Below are 16217 nucleotides of genomic sequence, written 5' to 3'. Positions count from 1 at the left end.
TGTTTGTTTTTGGTTTGGGTTTTGTTTTTTTGGACACCACATCATTTTTGGTGTGATATTGCTTTTTTTAAAGATTTTATTTATTTATTTATTTGAGAGAGAGAGAGCAAGCACATGAGCAATGAGGAGGGGCAAGGGGAGAGAGAGAGGGAGAAGCCGACTCCCCGCTGACCAGAAAGCCCAATGCGGGACTCAATCCCAGGACCCTGAGATCATGACCTGAGCCGAAGGCAGATGGTTAACCAAGTGAGCCACCCAGTGCCCCTAATATTGCCTTTTTTAAAGTTATATTACCATGTGACATTTATCCAGATTGTTTTGTCCATGGGAACCACTGAGACCAATAGTTTTTTAAATACATATGCTTTTTTGTGATGTGCTGTAAATGAGAAAATCACAAACATTCAGATCACAAAATTTTACATAAAAACAATACGTGGAAAGGCCTCCTATACCTAAATGCTTTTACTTCCAACTCACTCCCTGTGACAGCACTAGAATAAAGGGAAATCTTTTCACTGAAATAAAAATTAGAAAGCAAATTTACGTTTTTAAAAATTTAAGTAAAAAGAAGAATGTCCAATTTTCAAATTCTTGTTAAAGTAGCAAAAGTCTTTGAATTCCGGTTATTTTATATGATAAGGCAACTCTGAGAAAGTAATGTAGGCATGTTCTATGGACTGAAGTTGCAGCCCTAATCCCCACTGTGATGCTATTTAGAGATAGTAACTGTGGGAGATAATTAGGTTTAGATGAGGTCATGAAAATTGGGCGCCCATGATGGGATTAGTGCCCTTATAAGAAGAGACACAAAAGAGTTTGCTCTCTCTCCTCCCCAACCATGTGAGGACACCAGAAAGAAGGCAGCGAATCTACAAGCCAAGAAAGTCCTCAACCAGAAACTGACCATGCTGTCAACATGATCTTGAACTTCTAGCCTCCAAAACTGTGAGAAATAAGCTTCTGTTGTTTAAGCCACCCAGTATATGGTATTTTGTTATGGCAGTCCAAGCTGACTAAAACAGCATTCTACATATTTTTATTATCACCAAAAGTTCTGGAGTATGTTGAAATGTCTACATTGTTACAGAAACAAAGCTATTATTTTGAATGGACTCCATGGACATTTTAAAAGAGGTTGTAAGATTAAAAAAAAAAAACAATTCTGGAATTATTTACATAGATCTGACTAAAAAGAAATAATTGTTTACTGCTAACTCCTTTGCTGAGGCACATACAAGTTGTACGGACCCAGCAAAACCTCCTCAAACTGAACATACTGCTAAAAGGGAAAGGAGAATCCCAATCTAAAGAGATTAATTCAAAATTCACTTGCCATATTGGTTGACAAATAATTTCAATTTAAATATAAGTTTATACTTTTCTCATTACCATGAAAGACTCAAGTAAAAACACCAACATGGTAAAACTGAACAGTCAGGATAATTGCCCCTTTAATCAGAATGCATGAGATTTATGCTGAGCCACTTATTGAGCACCTTGGATTAATTCCTTAACTTTTTGGACTTCAGGGTCCTCATCTGTAAAAATGGGAATGACAATAATAATACCTGTATCACTGAATTGGGAGGATTTTAGAAAAGTGCTTGGTTTATGGCAAACTTTCAACTCATATTTAACGGCCTATCTGAATATTGAATTCAGTTCATAAATAATGTTGGTCCAAAAGACTAAGCATAGACTCCAAAAAACTCCCCAAAAATTAATAAATCATTTTTTTATTCAGACCTACTGAATATTCAGTACGACTTTTAGAGGAAAAAATTACCTCTACACCATGAAAACAGTAAATTCTATGGCATCATATGAGAATTTTTTATAGCATACATTTATTTATCCACAGTTTTGTATGAGAGTGGAAGAAATTTAGAGAAAAGATGTTTAATGTTCATATGTAATTAGTTTTGTCAGAATACAGAAGTAATTAAAATATAATTTTTATACAAGTTTTATAAAATACAAATCTTTCCAATGGTCATAAATCTGTTTTCATTACAGACTTAAAGTTTGTTTGTTTTTAATTCAGACAAATAAGATTTGATTTAATAATAAAAGTTTTACTTGTTCTATCAAGGTAATATCTGACATTCCAACCACATTGCTTTCAAGAATTTCTGCCTTTTAACTACTGGGTACTTACCCCAAAGATACAAATGTAACCCGAAGGGGCACCTGCACCCCAATGTTTATAGCAGCAATATCCACAATAGCCAAACTATGGAAAGAGCCCAGATGTCTATCGACAGATGAATGGGTAAGGAAGATGTGGTGTATACAATGGAATAAAAAAAAAAAAGAAATCTTGCCATTTGCAATGACATGGATGGAACTGGAGGGTATTATGTTGAGCGAAATTAGTCAGTCAGAGAAAGAAAATTATCATATGGTTTCACTCATATGTGGAATATAAGAAATAGCCAGAGGATTATAGGGGAAGGAAGGGAAAAACTAAATGGAATGAAATCAGAGAGGGAGACAAACCATGAGAGACTCTTAACTATGGGATACAAACTGAGAGTTGTTTGAGGGGAGGTGGGTAGGGGTATGGGGTAACTGGGTGATGGGCATTAAGGAGGGCACATGATATGATAAGCACTGGACGTTATATGCAACTGATGAATTACTGAACTCTACATCTGAAACTAATGATGTACTGTATGTTGAATAATTGAATTTAAATTTTAAAAAAAGGAAAATTAAAAAGAGCACCTGCACAGGCAAAGGCTTGTTCATTCCCCCAGATGATGAACGTAGAACCCTTGATTGCCTCAGCTAATTCCGTGATGCTTTCCAGTACCACTCATGGCCAGTCTCACCTCTGCTCCAATTGGATGGTGACCTGGACCCAGCAATGGTCATTCAGTGTATCTCCTGCTCTTCCTCACCTCAACTAGACACACTCTCTGGGGAGACTCCAAGACATAGGGGAAAAGTACACAGGTGAAAGGAGAAACCAGACAAATTCAGTCCATATAATTTAAAGATCCCTTGCCCTTGACAATGGATTTGTCATCTTCTCCTTGTACTCACATACATACATACCTGCATATAAACTGTCTTTGAGAAAAACCACATGATGTTCAGTTTTTTTATGACTTCTTCCTTCTTTGTCCAAGGCCCTCCTCTATCACTTACAGCCCAGGAAAAACACAAACTAAGGTTCCTATGTCCCCACCGTTCCAACCCACCACCACCCAGATCCACTTGATATCCCAAGGGGCCTCAGTGCACAGTGGGGAGAAGCCAGTCCACATTCCCATGCTCTGATCACATTCCCCTCAATGGTGCCCCTTGGCCTACAGCCGCAGGGGTGAACAAGTGGAGTTCAAGTGAGGTTCAGGTGACCCATTTGGGGAAGATGCCTGAGCAGCCATTAAAAGCAGGCTTGGGGCATGAAAGCAAGCCCTGCATTTCCACAGGGAATCCCGTGGTCCCCAAGAGCCTGGAGTGGGTGTGGGAGTGGGGAAGGCAGAAGAACGGAAGCTTCTGGTTTGCGGGTGGTCCAGCCCAATGAAGCAGTGGTATCTAGAGGAAGGGGCACCCAGAGCGGGGGGTCCAGTCGCCCAGCTCTAAGGGTGGTACTGCCCCACCGTAAAATTCTTATTAAGGAACCATAACAAAATGTATTTAACTATTTAGTTACTTCCAGTAAAAAACCTGGTTCTCTCTGTATCTGACGTAAATTACTTGGAAAAAAAATCAGACTCACGAATTTAGTGACAAGTAATTTTCTGTAAAAAAAAAAACAAAAAACAAAAAAAAACCCTGAAGACTTCAGCAGAAAAAAATTTCCCCCCACTGGTCAAGTGGGTTTCTGACAGACAGAGACTAAAATAACAAAAAGATGTCTGGAGAACAGATTACAAGAACATGAATGCAACAAAGCATGTTTCTTGAAAAACAAAATATTGGAAATCCATTCTAACCAGTATTTGTTTATAAGAGATACAGTTATATTTGTCTGCAATGAATTGGTTCAAGTTCAAGTCCCATGATTGGGCTCAGACATCCAGCAGATGTCCTCACATGGAAGTAAGCCCCAAAGGGATAGTTTATGCAACTATAAGGTGTCATAGGAACATAGAGCAATGCTGTCTGCCAAGGGGTTCCTTCAATTCATTTCACCTCACACCCTTGTTCAAACTTCACTAACATGTAAGTTTGTCATGTGGAAATAAAAAGAAATCTTCCAGAGAAAAATCTGACCATCTCCTGCCAAGCTAATCCCCTACTAGCTTTGTTTATATGCGTTTGCAGCTGACTAAAAGGCACTTTATTATTTCTTTCAGAGAGCAGAGCTTCTTCTTTTGGAAAAAAAAAAACAATCTGAAAATGGTTTTTATAAATTAACAAGATCTTTTTATTGCCTTGGGTCAGTAACAAACTTGAGAGATTTGTTTATATGTTTCTCTTATTACGTTCTTCAATAAAATTCACAAACCAGACAGGAAGCTTAGCTTCATTAACGCATGACAAAGGGAAAAGTGTCATACCTGAAACAAACTTGGGAAAGCGTCCAAAATGCAATATAATTTTGCAATGTATTACAGTGACAGTAAAAGACAAAAACTAGGTTTGATTTAAAGTCACAACAGCAACACAGACTGATATTTCACACAGAAAATTTACTTATCTTCAGAAGGAGAAATAGAGAGAAGGACTGAGTTTTCAAAGAGAAAAATGATCAGAAATTATCTTTAAACTCCATCTGGACGTGCATATTTCTTGTGTCTGACATTAATTCCAGCTGAAATTTAAATGAATCTTACCAGAAAATTGGCAACATAGAGACATGAGAATGAAGTATAAAATATTAGGTGTTTGATTTGTGCAGGAATTTGACTTGTTCTGAGACTGAAAAAGATATATGACTTAAAAAAGTATTAAAGAGTTAGTGAGCAGGTCTATTTGTATGGAGAAGGGATTATGTCAAACTGCTTAGGAAAAGAATCAGGTGTATGCTTTAAGGAATTAGGATTTGTCGAAAGGGTCTTAGGTAGCAGTTGTTATGCTGAAATGAGACAAAATGCACAATGCCCTGAGAATTGCAGAACCAGACCTCATCAGTGCCCTTCCCAGGCTATCAGCACCTTGACTCTCAGCCAGAACTGCTCTTTTGGAAGGTAAAGCACACACACCAAGGAGGAATCTCAACTGCAGATATCATCCTCCCCCACCCATATCCTGATACCCCAAAATATGTCCCTTTCACAAATAGAAACTTCTGCCCCAGGAAAAAGCCACTCAGGCAAACTTGAAAGAGTAAGTGGCTGCCAAACAACAGTTTTTGTCAAAGAATAATTATTTCCAATAAACTCTGGTTACTAATTATCCTCTATATCTGTATCCTTCTTTTACAAGCAATAGTCTGTCCAGTTAGTCCAGAGAGGTGCTAGCGGAGGCAATGTAAGGGATTATTCTCTCGGAGGGGCAGGTGGCAAGATAGAAGGGCTATCTTTGATCTTTGATCAGAAAGGTGATCAGCACTGCGAAAGCCCCGGGGACCACTGGTTCCTGCAGTCAAGCCGGGTGAGTCGACAGGACCATTTACACTTCAGCACAGCGAGGCGTGGACCCCTCCTGTGGATAGCTGGTGCCGGGGGGCCAGCAGAAGAAGCCAAACAAGCTCTTACAACCATGGGTGAAATTCCGTCAGCTGCAGGCTGTGACTTCACCAAGGCGGTAGAAACAACTGTTTTGCTGGCTGACGTGAAAGACTCCAAGACTGCCGATGAAATGGACAAACAGCCCTTCAAGAGTCGTTTTTCTGTAAGAGCTGCTCACCAGCTTGCTGCTTTGCCCAAAGGAGGCCACGTGGGGACTGAAGCAGTGGCTGACCGAGGACCTTTCACGACGGCATCGCTCTAAGTGGGTTCGGCGGTATTTAGCCCGGAGTTCTAATAATGTTTTTAAATTAACAACTTAATTTTTACAATCGATGTTGGAAAGTGTACGACTGACTAAAGCATTGGAAGTTATTATGGAAATACCATATAATAAGGGGACTTGAGCATGAACTGACGATCAGATGACAAATCCATGTACCAGCGTTCCAAATCACGCTGACACACGCTCATGTTACCGCATGTGGGAAAGGAGACACTCGTTACGTACTTACCCAAATAAATAAAAGTAAAGGGAAATAACATGTAGGAGAAATGAGTCACTGTTTCTGATAAATAAGAGCACACCTAATTCAATTAAATCCTATTAATTTAATGAGGCAAAATATTTAGCTCTCACATCAGCTATATAATTCTGCTTTTACTTGAGGAAAATTAAAGTGTTGAAGTTTGAATGGTAGAGGTAAAGGAGAAGAAAGTGGACCAAAATTTTAATAGGTCATATTTTTCTAATGGAAATAAAATAGACATGCAGATTTAAATAAATGAATGAATGGACGGGGGCGCCTGGGTGGCTCAGTTGGTTAAGCAACTGCCTTCGGCTCAGGTCATGATCCTGGAGTCCCGGGATCGAGTCCCGCATCGGGCTCCCTGCTCGGCAGGGAGTCTGCTCCTCCCTCTGACCCTCCCCCCTCTCATGTGCTCTCTCTCATTCTCTCTCTCTCAAATAAAAAAATAAAATCTTTAAAAAAAAAATGAATGAATGGATGGATGGATGGATGGATGGATGGATGGATGGATGGGTGGATGGATGGATGAATGAAAGCAATAGTCTTCGGCTTCTGGCCAAGATGGAATAACAGATCAGATTTATCCTCCTGTCTAGAGCAACAAAGAATACCAAATGAAATATTTGGAACAATGGTTTTAAAGACACTGAACCTCAGACAGCGAAGGACAGAGATCCCTAAGAGATAATAAATGACACTGGGACTATCCCAGTTTCCTGCCTCAAGAGTGTCCAGACCCTGATGCAGGAAGGCCCAGACTGAGGGCAAGGTGTCCCTGAGTTAGGGACATGCAAACGAGACTCTGGGGAGACAAAGGAGGCTAGAACTGGCAACGTAGAAAGTTAAAGCTACCTGGTGAGAGAAATCTGGGAATGTGCAGATGGTCCTCCGCAAGTACTCAGCCAAGTACTGACCAGCACCTGCATGTGGGAAACAGTGTGAGGGCAGGGAAAGAACCACCCGGAAGGATTAGAGGGAACAGCACTTGCTGCACTCTCAGGACCTGGAGCAGTGTCTGCTCCCACCAGCCAGAGTGCAACCCTTCCTAATGCATGGGGCATCAGAGGGGATTTGCCTCCGTCTAGGGGAAAAATCAGCCTTAGACTATCTGCTCCTTTGATCCTACAAGACCCGAAGGAATCCAAATCCAGGCAGTAAAAATTGTTAGATCAAAGTATGCACATTTTACATTTTGATATACCACTACCTATTTGCCCTAAAAAGTTTGTCAACTTACACTGTCCATTTTTTTTTCAGAGTTGCCATCAAGGGATTTACTTATTTGTCAATCTGATGAGTGAAAATATTCATCTTCATGGCTTAACTCTCTTGTTCTTTTTTTTTTTTAAAGATTTATTTATTTATTTGAGAGAGCGAGAATGAGAGAGAGTACATGAGAGGGGGGAGGGTCAGAGGGAGAAGCAGGCTCCTCGCCGAGCAGGGAGCCCGATGCGGGACTCGATCCAGGGACTCCAGGATCATGACCTGAGCTGAAGGCAGCCACTTAACCGACTGAGCCACCCAGGCACCCCAACTCTCTTGTTCTTTATCAAGTCTTTAATCTGACTTGGGCTACCCCCATGAATTGCTGGCTCTTACTACACCCTACTGACAGCCCTGTACCTCGCTCAGTCCAGTCCTTATGGTCTAAACCTCATGCCAACACACACGTGTATCAGGGGCCCTGTTTGTAGGACAGCCGCCCTCTCCTATGAAAGAGAATTCAGATTCCAGCTACTGGCATTTTCTTCTATTTCTCAAACAAAAGGCAATCCAGTTGACCCTTGAACAACACAGGTTTGAACTGCCTGGATCCACTTACATATGGATTTTTTTTTAATAAATACAATACTGTATATGTATTTTCCCTTCCTTATGAGTTTTTTTTCTTTTCTCTAGCTTACTTTTTTGTACTAATACAGTATATAATACATACAACATACAAAATATGTGTTAATCAACTGTTTATGCTATCGGTAAGGCTTCCTGTCAACAGTAGGCTATAAATTAGTAAAGTTTTGGGGGAGTCAAAAGTCATAGTGGACGGAGTTGGTATCACTAACCCCCATGTTGTTCAAAGGTCAATTGTATATTAAAAGTTCACCTTACTGGATTTAAGTTCTATTTTACTAGTGGGTTCAGAATAAAATAATGCATAAGAATGCGTCCTTCAGAGGCTGATAGACTTGAACTCAAATGTCTTCTTATAAGTTACTAATTTCGCCCAATTTCACGCTAAGCAAGATAAGTTGATTTCCCTTAATTTGTTTCCTCATCTGAAAAATGAAAAGGTTAATAAATACTTTTGAAGGGTTTTTTGTGAGGCATAAGGGAAATAATAAAGGGAATGTCATTATGGAAACAATTAGTGAAGATATGTGTTCCTCAATTAAGAGATCACCCCGTGTGTTCTAACTTTAAAAAGTAAACTATAATCAATTTATACTGAAATTGCCTTCATTAAACTTTGAAGAATTTCAGAATAAGAAACAAAGGTGCTGGTAGGAAAATCAGCAATTGATTGTTGGCTTTATAAAATTTTATTTCACTGGCAAACTTAAGGACAACCAAGCAAGTTACAAAGTTACAAAAAGTTACAAAGGTCACCCCCAAAATAAACCACTTGATCACAAGAAAAAAAAGCACTGTCACTGTGGTAGTTTTCTTACCTCTGCTGTAACAAATTACCACAAATTTAGTGGCTTAAAACAACACAAAAACACGAATTTATTTTCTGATAGATCTGGAATTTAGCAGTCTGAAAAAAAATTACAGAGGATTAAAATCCAGATATTGGCAGGGCTGGCATTCCTTGGATGTCCGAGGAGAGAATCCTGTTCCAAGCCTTTCCAGCTTGTAGAGGCTGCCACGTGGCTTGGCTTCTAGCTGCTTCACTCCAGCAACATGCTTCCATAGCCATTCAACACTGATCTCCCGCCTCCCTCCTATAAGGACCCTGGTGATGACATCAGATGCACCTGATAATTCAGGATGATCTCACCTTGAGATCTTCCATTTATCGCATCCGCAAAGTCCTTTTGCCATATAAGGTAACATTCACAAGTTCCAGGGGTTAGGACGTGGACATCTGGTGAGGGCAGGAATTTTTCAGCCTGCCACAGTAAACAATGCAAACACACTTACAATTCAGGCACCTACATAAAGAACATTCCACTGAATCATGCAAATCAACAGATTATGAACCACTGATCCTTCAACGTTTCTTCTTCCCTAAAACTTGCCCGACTCCCTTCAGTGAGTTGAGGACTTTTGTGTTCAAGGCTGACTATGTGTGTGATAGCATGTGTAGCAAACAACAAAAGAAATCTTGGTCGAGCATCCACCGTGTGCCATGCACTGTTAGGGCACTGGGGATACAGCAGGGAGCACATCAAAACCTCTGCCTTCACGGAGCTCTCATTCTAGCAGAGGGAGAGCAGTGTTCCAGGAACTTTTTAAGTGCCACCAGCAAGGTTTGTCTTGGTTGAAAGGTAGTGAGGTTCACACATTCTGTATTACTTTACTTTAAAGATCTGGAAAATATTAAATTTATGACTTCCAAGGTAACTGCCTGACAAGGGCTAGCACAAAAATATTAGGACTTACTGTAAAAAATAAAATAACCGTATATTTGAAGAGGTGAGCTGTTGAATACTCTGGTCAAGGGTAGAAAAAAAAAATTCAAAATTTGAATGAATTCCAGAAGCAATGAAGAGTTGGCTGCAGGTTAAATAGACTGCATTATGAGGAAGAGAAACTATTAGTGCCTTTTGTTTCCATTTTATAACTCAGTTTAAGGTACAAGCAGACTCTTAAGATATAAACAGAGTATTTTGTGTGAAGGTGTAAAACTTAAAACAGGAAAACAGAGAATCCTATGTCCTCTGGTTACTTGAAACTCACATTTGGTTGATGTAAAATGGTTAACTAAAAAAAAAAAAAAAAAAAAAAAAAACATAGTTAAAGGAAAAGATGAGAGGCTGACTCAACGGGATGATTAGCTTCTTGGTACAAAACAACTTTAGTTTATTATTATCCTATTATATTTTCCAATAACCCTTGTCCTCTTTCTCTTAATAGCCTATCTCCCTTGAGCTTTCTCCTCCTATTTAGTGCTCCTTGATTAGGGTTGCGTGTTGTTTTTTTTGGTTTCGTTTGTTTTTTTTTTTTTTACTTATCTGCATGAAATTATATAGAGAGGCATTAAGTAGCATCTTAGCTATCCTCTGTGCCTCATCAAGAAACCAAAAAAGAACAACTGTTTTGTTTTGTTTTTAAGATTTTTATTTATTTGACAGAGAGAGACATAGCGAGAGAGGGAACACAAGCAGGGGGAGTGGGAGAGGGAGAAGCAGGCTTCCCGCGGAGCAGGGAGCCCGATGCGGGGCTCGATCCCAGGACCCTGGGATCATGACCTGAGCCAAAGGCAGACGCTTAACGACTGAGCCACTCAGGCACCCAGACAACTGTTTTCAGCGTATCAAAGTTTAAAAGTTTTTCTAGAAAAAGTAAATCCCCTTTCAAGCCCTCAAGAAAACCTTCGGCTGAGTTGACAGAGAGGACCTGTAAAGAAGGTGCCTGGGTGGCCCAATTAGTTAAGTGCCTTCAGCTCAGGCCATGATTTCAGGGTCCTGGGATTCAGCTCCCCAGTAGACTCCCTGCTTCTCCCTCTCCCTTTGCCCCTCCCCCTGCTAGTGTGCTCTTTCTCTCTTTCTCAAATAAATAAAATCTTCACACACACACACACACACACACAGAGAATGAGCCACACCTGAAGGCAGCACGTGAGCGATCATCAGTGGAATCAATATGTGTATTAGGGTTTAATAGGGGAACCAAGACTACAATGACTAATATGGAATGAGGGTTTCATTTTAGGGATTGAAATTTAATTGTGGGAGAAGCCGGGGAAAGGAAACTCCAGAAGGGGGTAGGTGGAGAATCAGAGAAGTATCCCTAACCAGGAACAACAGGGAGCGCTGGTGAAGAAGTCTATGCCAGCCTGCTGCATCTGCATCTGCTGGCCAGGCCCAAGTTGTTACAGGTCAGCTAGGTCAGGGGCAGCAGAAAAAATCTCGCCGCAGAGCTGGACAAATCAAGGAAAAACTAGAACCCATGAAGACCAACCGGGACTCACAAAATCTCTACCTTCCAAATCTTGTACCCATCTCTCCTGTGCCCAACCCTCACCCAGAATCATACAGGAAAGGCAATTCCAGTGCAATTTTCTCTCATGTATTTAATTTATTCGATCTTATTTCCCATGTCTATTATACATAAATTCTTATTTGGTCCCCTTTCCTATCCTAACATCCCCCAAATCCTCCAAATGAATGCTTCCAAACAGTAGTACATGTAAGAATCCCCTGGGAATCTTAAGAAGTAGATTCCAATTCAGTAGGGCCAGGATGGCTCGAGATTCTGTATGTTTGACGTGCCCTGTCCTTAAAAAATGACATTTAACCCTCACACATGGAAAATGCCATGGTGGCAGTTTTTACACCGTGTCCCATGGAGCCCCCAGATCCCCAGGGGTGCCTGACAGCCCACAGGTTGGTGGGGGAAGGTCAGGTTTGGCCGATGCACCATCTGACGCTGCTCCACTTTTATCTGTTTTAGATATTGGAACTTCATGGAAAAATCTCATTTGCAAAAAAATATACATGATTTCCCTGGCTTAAAAGCAACAACAAAACCTAAAAATCTTTTGAATTTGAAGGCTCACGAACCTAACTGCAAAACTATCTTGGCATGTTTCTGAAGAAAAAAGTAAATGAATACTCCATTCTGCTTATCTGCCCTACACTATAAAACAAATTACAAAAAACAAATTTTCCTCAGTACTTAACTGAGAGATTAACAACAGATTAACTGACTTCCCATCATAACCTTGAGCTAATCACTAAACTTCTTAGAGATTTTATTTCTGTATCTATGTTCAAGGCAATTCAACAAATATTCATTGAGTGCTAAGTATGTTACAGATGCAGTGTCCAAGGATACAAAAGGATTAAGTCACAGTTTCAGTCTTCAAAGAGATTTGTTTTCTATTAGGAAGAATAAAATGATTTTACTATAAAACATGAGAGTGAGAAGAGAACCATGAAAAGTACAAATATGAGCACCGGGGTGGCTCAGTCGGTTAAGCATCTGCCTTCAGCCCAGGTCATGATCCCGGGGTCCTGGGATCAAGTCCCGCATCGAGCCTGCTTCTCTCTCTCTCTCTCTCTCTCTCTCTCTCTCTCTCATGAATAAATAAATAAATAAAATCTTAAAAAAAAAAAAAAGAAAAGTACAAATGTTCAGGAGTTAGGAGAGAAATTGTCTCTATTTGGGATGACCAGGGGCTCCTAGTCCAGTTGCCTCCGACAATGAGCATCTCCGTGCAGGGGTTCTAGGAGGTGGCCCTCACAGGGGGAGGACTGACCTGGCAGCCCTTATAGTTGCAAGCTGTTGACTTCACTGTCTGTACACCTAGCCTGAGGATCATCTCATATAGACAGCATATAAAGGCACTGAGAAATTTGTTGGACTGCAATATGCTTTTAAAAATAACTTTTTCATGCCTGAATTTTTTTCCATTTGTAGTACTTTCTTAAAATGATTTTTCCTTTTACTTTTTTAAATTTTATTTTATTATGTTATGTTAATCACCATACATTACATCATTAGTTTTTGATGTAGTGTTCCATTCAAGGTAATAATATTAGCTCTGAACAAACAACACAGTGCTTAGAAAAAAATGTATTCATAAGTCCCTTTACAAAGTACTTCTATTATACATTGCCTCCATGAACTAAGAATTAAATAACATGTTAGCTTTTGTATTACCAACAAATGTAAAAATAATTCACTAGCCTGCTGAATATTAGTTATTGTGAAAACAGTAAAATAAAATCTTAAGAAAGTATGTTCAAGCTCTTGATTGCATTGCAAATGTGGTAACTAAGTGTGAACAAAAGTCCAGCAATACTGAACTTTCGTCCTTCTCAATGGTGTGATGATAATGGCACTGAGGGAAACATCCTTCAATTTGCATCCTTGACCAGGACAAATGAGTACATTGAGGCAAAATATCATGATCCCTTTTCTCTCTAGGGGCTTATACTGTCATAGAGAAAAATGAATGTAAATTCCTCATGAATTGCAGACACATTACATATTTCATAAGACTTAAAAGAAGCAAGAAATACTTCTTTTTTTGTTGAAATTGTAGCCTGATCATTACAATCTTCTTTTTCATGTATTAGACTATTCAAAGGGATAATTATGCTTTCTTTGTAAAAAAAAAAAAAAAAAAGTATGGAAGACAACAAAAAAATTACCTTCTGTGGCTGTGTAATAGTTTTGCCATTCTCCACTATTGAAGTAGGTCACAGAGCTGGGAGGAAATGGAGGAGGAGGCTGGTAACTGATCAATTTAATCTAATAGTCTTGATTATTTAATCAATATAATTTTGTTTGGTATATGAAAAGTCACCAGAAAAATTTAATCGAAGTATAAAAAGCTTCTGTAATTTAAATTTAGGAGAAAACTGGGAGAGGGGCGTCATCTTTCATTGTTTTCTTTTTTTATTTACTTACAATTTACATACAATAAATTGCACAGATTTTAGGCTTGCTGAGTTTTGAGAAATGTATGCATACAGTAACTGAAATGCAAACACATATAATTGTGTTCAAAAGGGCTTCGCATTTAGTCTGTTATTATTATTTTCTTGAAATGCTCAATAACTTTATCTTTGAACTTGTGTTCTGTAAGTCGAGTCTGATTGGACAAAGGAGCAGTGGTGTGCGTCTGCCGTTCCTTGTCTCGCCATTCACACATGGGCTGTACAATGCCCCACGAGGACAGAATTCCAGAGGACAAATGATGAGTGAGGGTCCAGTGAGACTCAGTGTGAGGTCAGCATGTCACCTCTGGGAATGAATAAGCATGGGCACCACTTTCCATTGCAGTCAGAACTTGCTTCAAACACAGAAAGAAAGCAATGGGGTTCGAAGAAACGTTAATGATCAAGGAACCTTAACCTATCCTTTGCTAGTTGTATTACTTCCCTATATTACTTCAATCACTTATGCTGAAAATGATGATATAAAAGAAAAGGGAAAGATAGGGCCGAGCGTAACCCATAGTTCCTTTACCCTTCAGACCCCCCATTAAGCAGAAGGGACAAAGCATTGGCAGAATGTTCATATATCAGGCCATGAAATAAAAACAGTTTTATGAGTTTTGTTCAGCACATTCACTGTTTGGATAAGAACAAAATACGTATGTATGCATGAGCCACAAAATATGAATTGTGTAATTTCAGTTATTCTGCATACAAGATAAATGTTCTTACAGTTGCATTTAAAACTAGCATTGCACAATATAAGGATGAACAATAAATTTTAATATTTAATATTAAATTTAAATATAACGGTTTTAATTTTTAATTTTTCTTTGTTGAGAACAACATTGAATAACAAGTTAAAAATGCCATCACGATTCAAAAGACTTTGGAAGGAAGAAAAAGCTTTATATCTCACTACCTTTAATGACATTTTTTCCTGCTTTATGAACAATGCCCCCCATTTTCATTTTGCACTGGGCTATTCAAATAATGTGGCCAACCCTGCTGTATATAAATGGAATCTTACAATGTGGCTTCCTTGTGTCCTTTTTTTTTTTTTAGGTAAACGTGAAGTGTTATGAGATTCATCCATGTTATTATGTGTGGCAGCACTTCATTTCTTCCTATAGTTGAGCAGCATTTCATTATATGACTACCATTCTCCCTGTTGATGGACGTTTGTATTATTTCAGGTTTAGAGCTATTAAGAATAAAGGTGCCAGGGGTGCCTGGACGGCTCAATAGGTTAAGCATTTGCCTTCGGCTCAGGTCAAGATCTCAGGGTCCTGGGATCAAGCCCTATCTCTGGCTCCCTGCTCAGAGAAGAGTCTGCTTCTCCTTCTGCCCCCTTCCCCACTCGTGCTCTCTCTCGCTCTCTTTCTCTCAAATAAATAAATAAAATCTTTTAAAAATATTTTTTAAAAAAGAATAAAGGTGCCATGAACATGCTTGTATAGGTCTTTTTGTGAAAATATGTTTCATTTCTCCTAGGTAATAGGAGTAGAATTCCTAGATCATAAAAAAATTGTGACAGATACAGAAGAAAAGCATTTGACAAAATAGTAAAAAAGATTATTTATACTACTTCCTATCATTCTGATTTTTAAAACATTAACATTTTTCCTTATTTGCTTCAGATTCCCTCTTTTAAGGAATAAAATATTTGAAATAACTAAGATTCCATCCTAGCTAATTTCCCAACATCCCCAGATGTAACATGAAACTGAAATTCAATTGTATCATTCCAAGCACATTTTATGCAAGTATATATCCATGAACTATGTATACATTTTTAAATGCTATAGAATTTATGTAGAAACTGTATCACACTCAATTATCATTGTGTAGTTTGCTTTTTCCAACATTACTGAGATTTAGCCATTTTGATAACTTTGTTTGCTTCCTTACTTGATCTTCTCAGCTAAACCCTTCACAGTAACACTAAACCAGAGTTTACTTATTCATTTCTCTACAATTTGTCTGATCCCACATCTATCATTTTTACTATTACAGACAACATTGAAATAGACACTCTTGCACCTGTCACCTTGTCCATGTATGAGAATTAATATGTAGATGTAAATTGCCAATTTGTAGGGTATGTGCACTTTGACTTTATTGAAAATCATAAAATTATCCTCCAAAATGGTTGTGCTAATTTACATTCCACAAGTAATGTCAGAATTCTCATTCACCTCACATTCTCACCGATAGGTGATATAATCAAACTTTAAATTTTTTCTGATTATGGGTGCATTCCCCAAATTACTGAGAGTTTGAACATCTTTCCATATGGTTATGGACCACATATGTTTCCTCTTTTGTGAATTATCTATCCATATCTTAGGCCTATTTTGTTTTTATTTTTGGTGTTTTTCCAATTGAGTTGTACCTGTTTTTTTATTCTGGACTCAAAGCTTTTGTTAGCTATGGATGTTGACAATTTA

This window comes from Mirounga leonina, unplaced genomic scaffold (assembly GCF_011800145.1).
Source record: "Mirounga leonina isolate KUSES-001 unplaced genomic scaffold, KU_Mleo_1.0 Mir_176, whole genome shotgun sequence".
NCBI lineage: Eukaryota > Metazoa > Chordata > Mammalia > Carnivora > Phocidae > Mirounga > Mirounga leonina.
The sequence above is the reverse complement of the archived record's forward strand: the minus strand, read 5'-3'. Positions refer to the sequence as shown.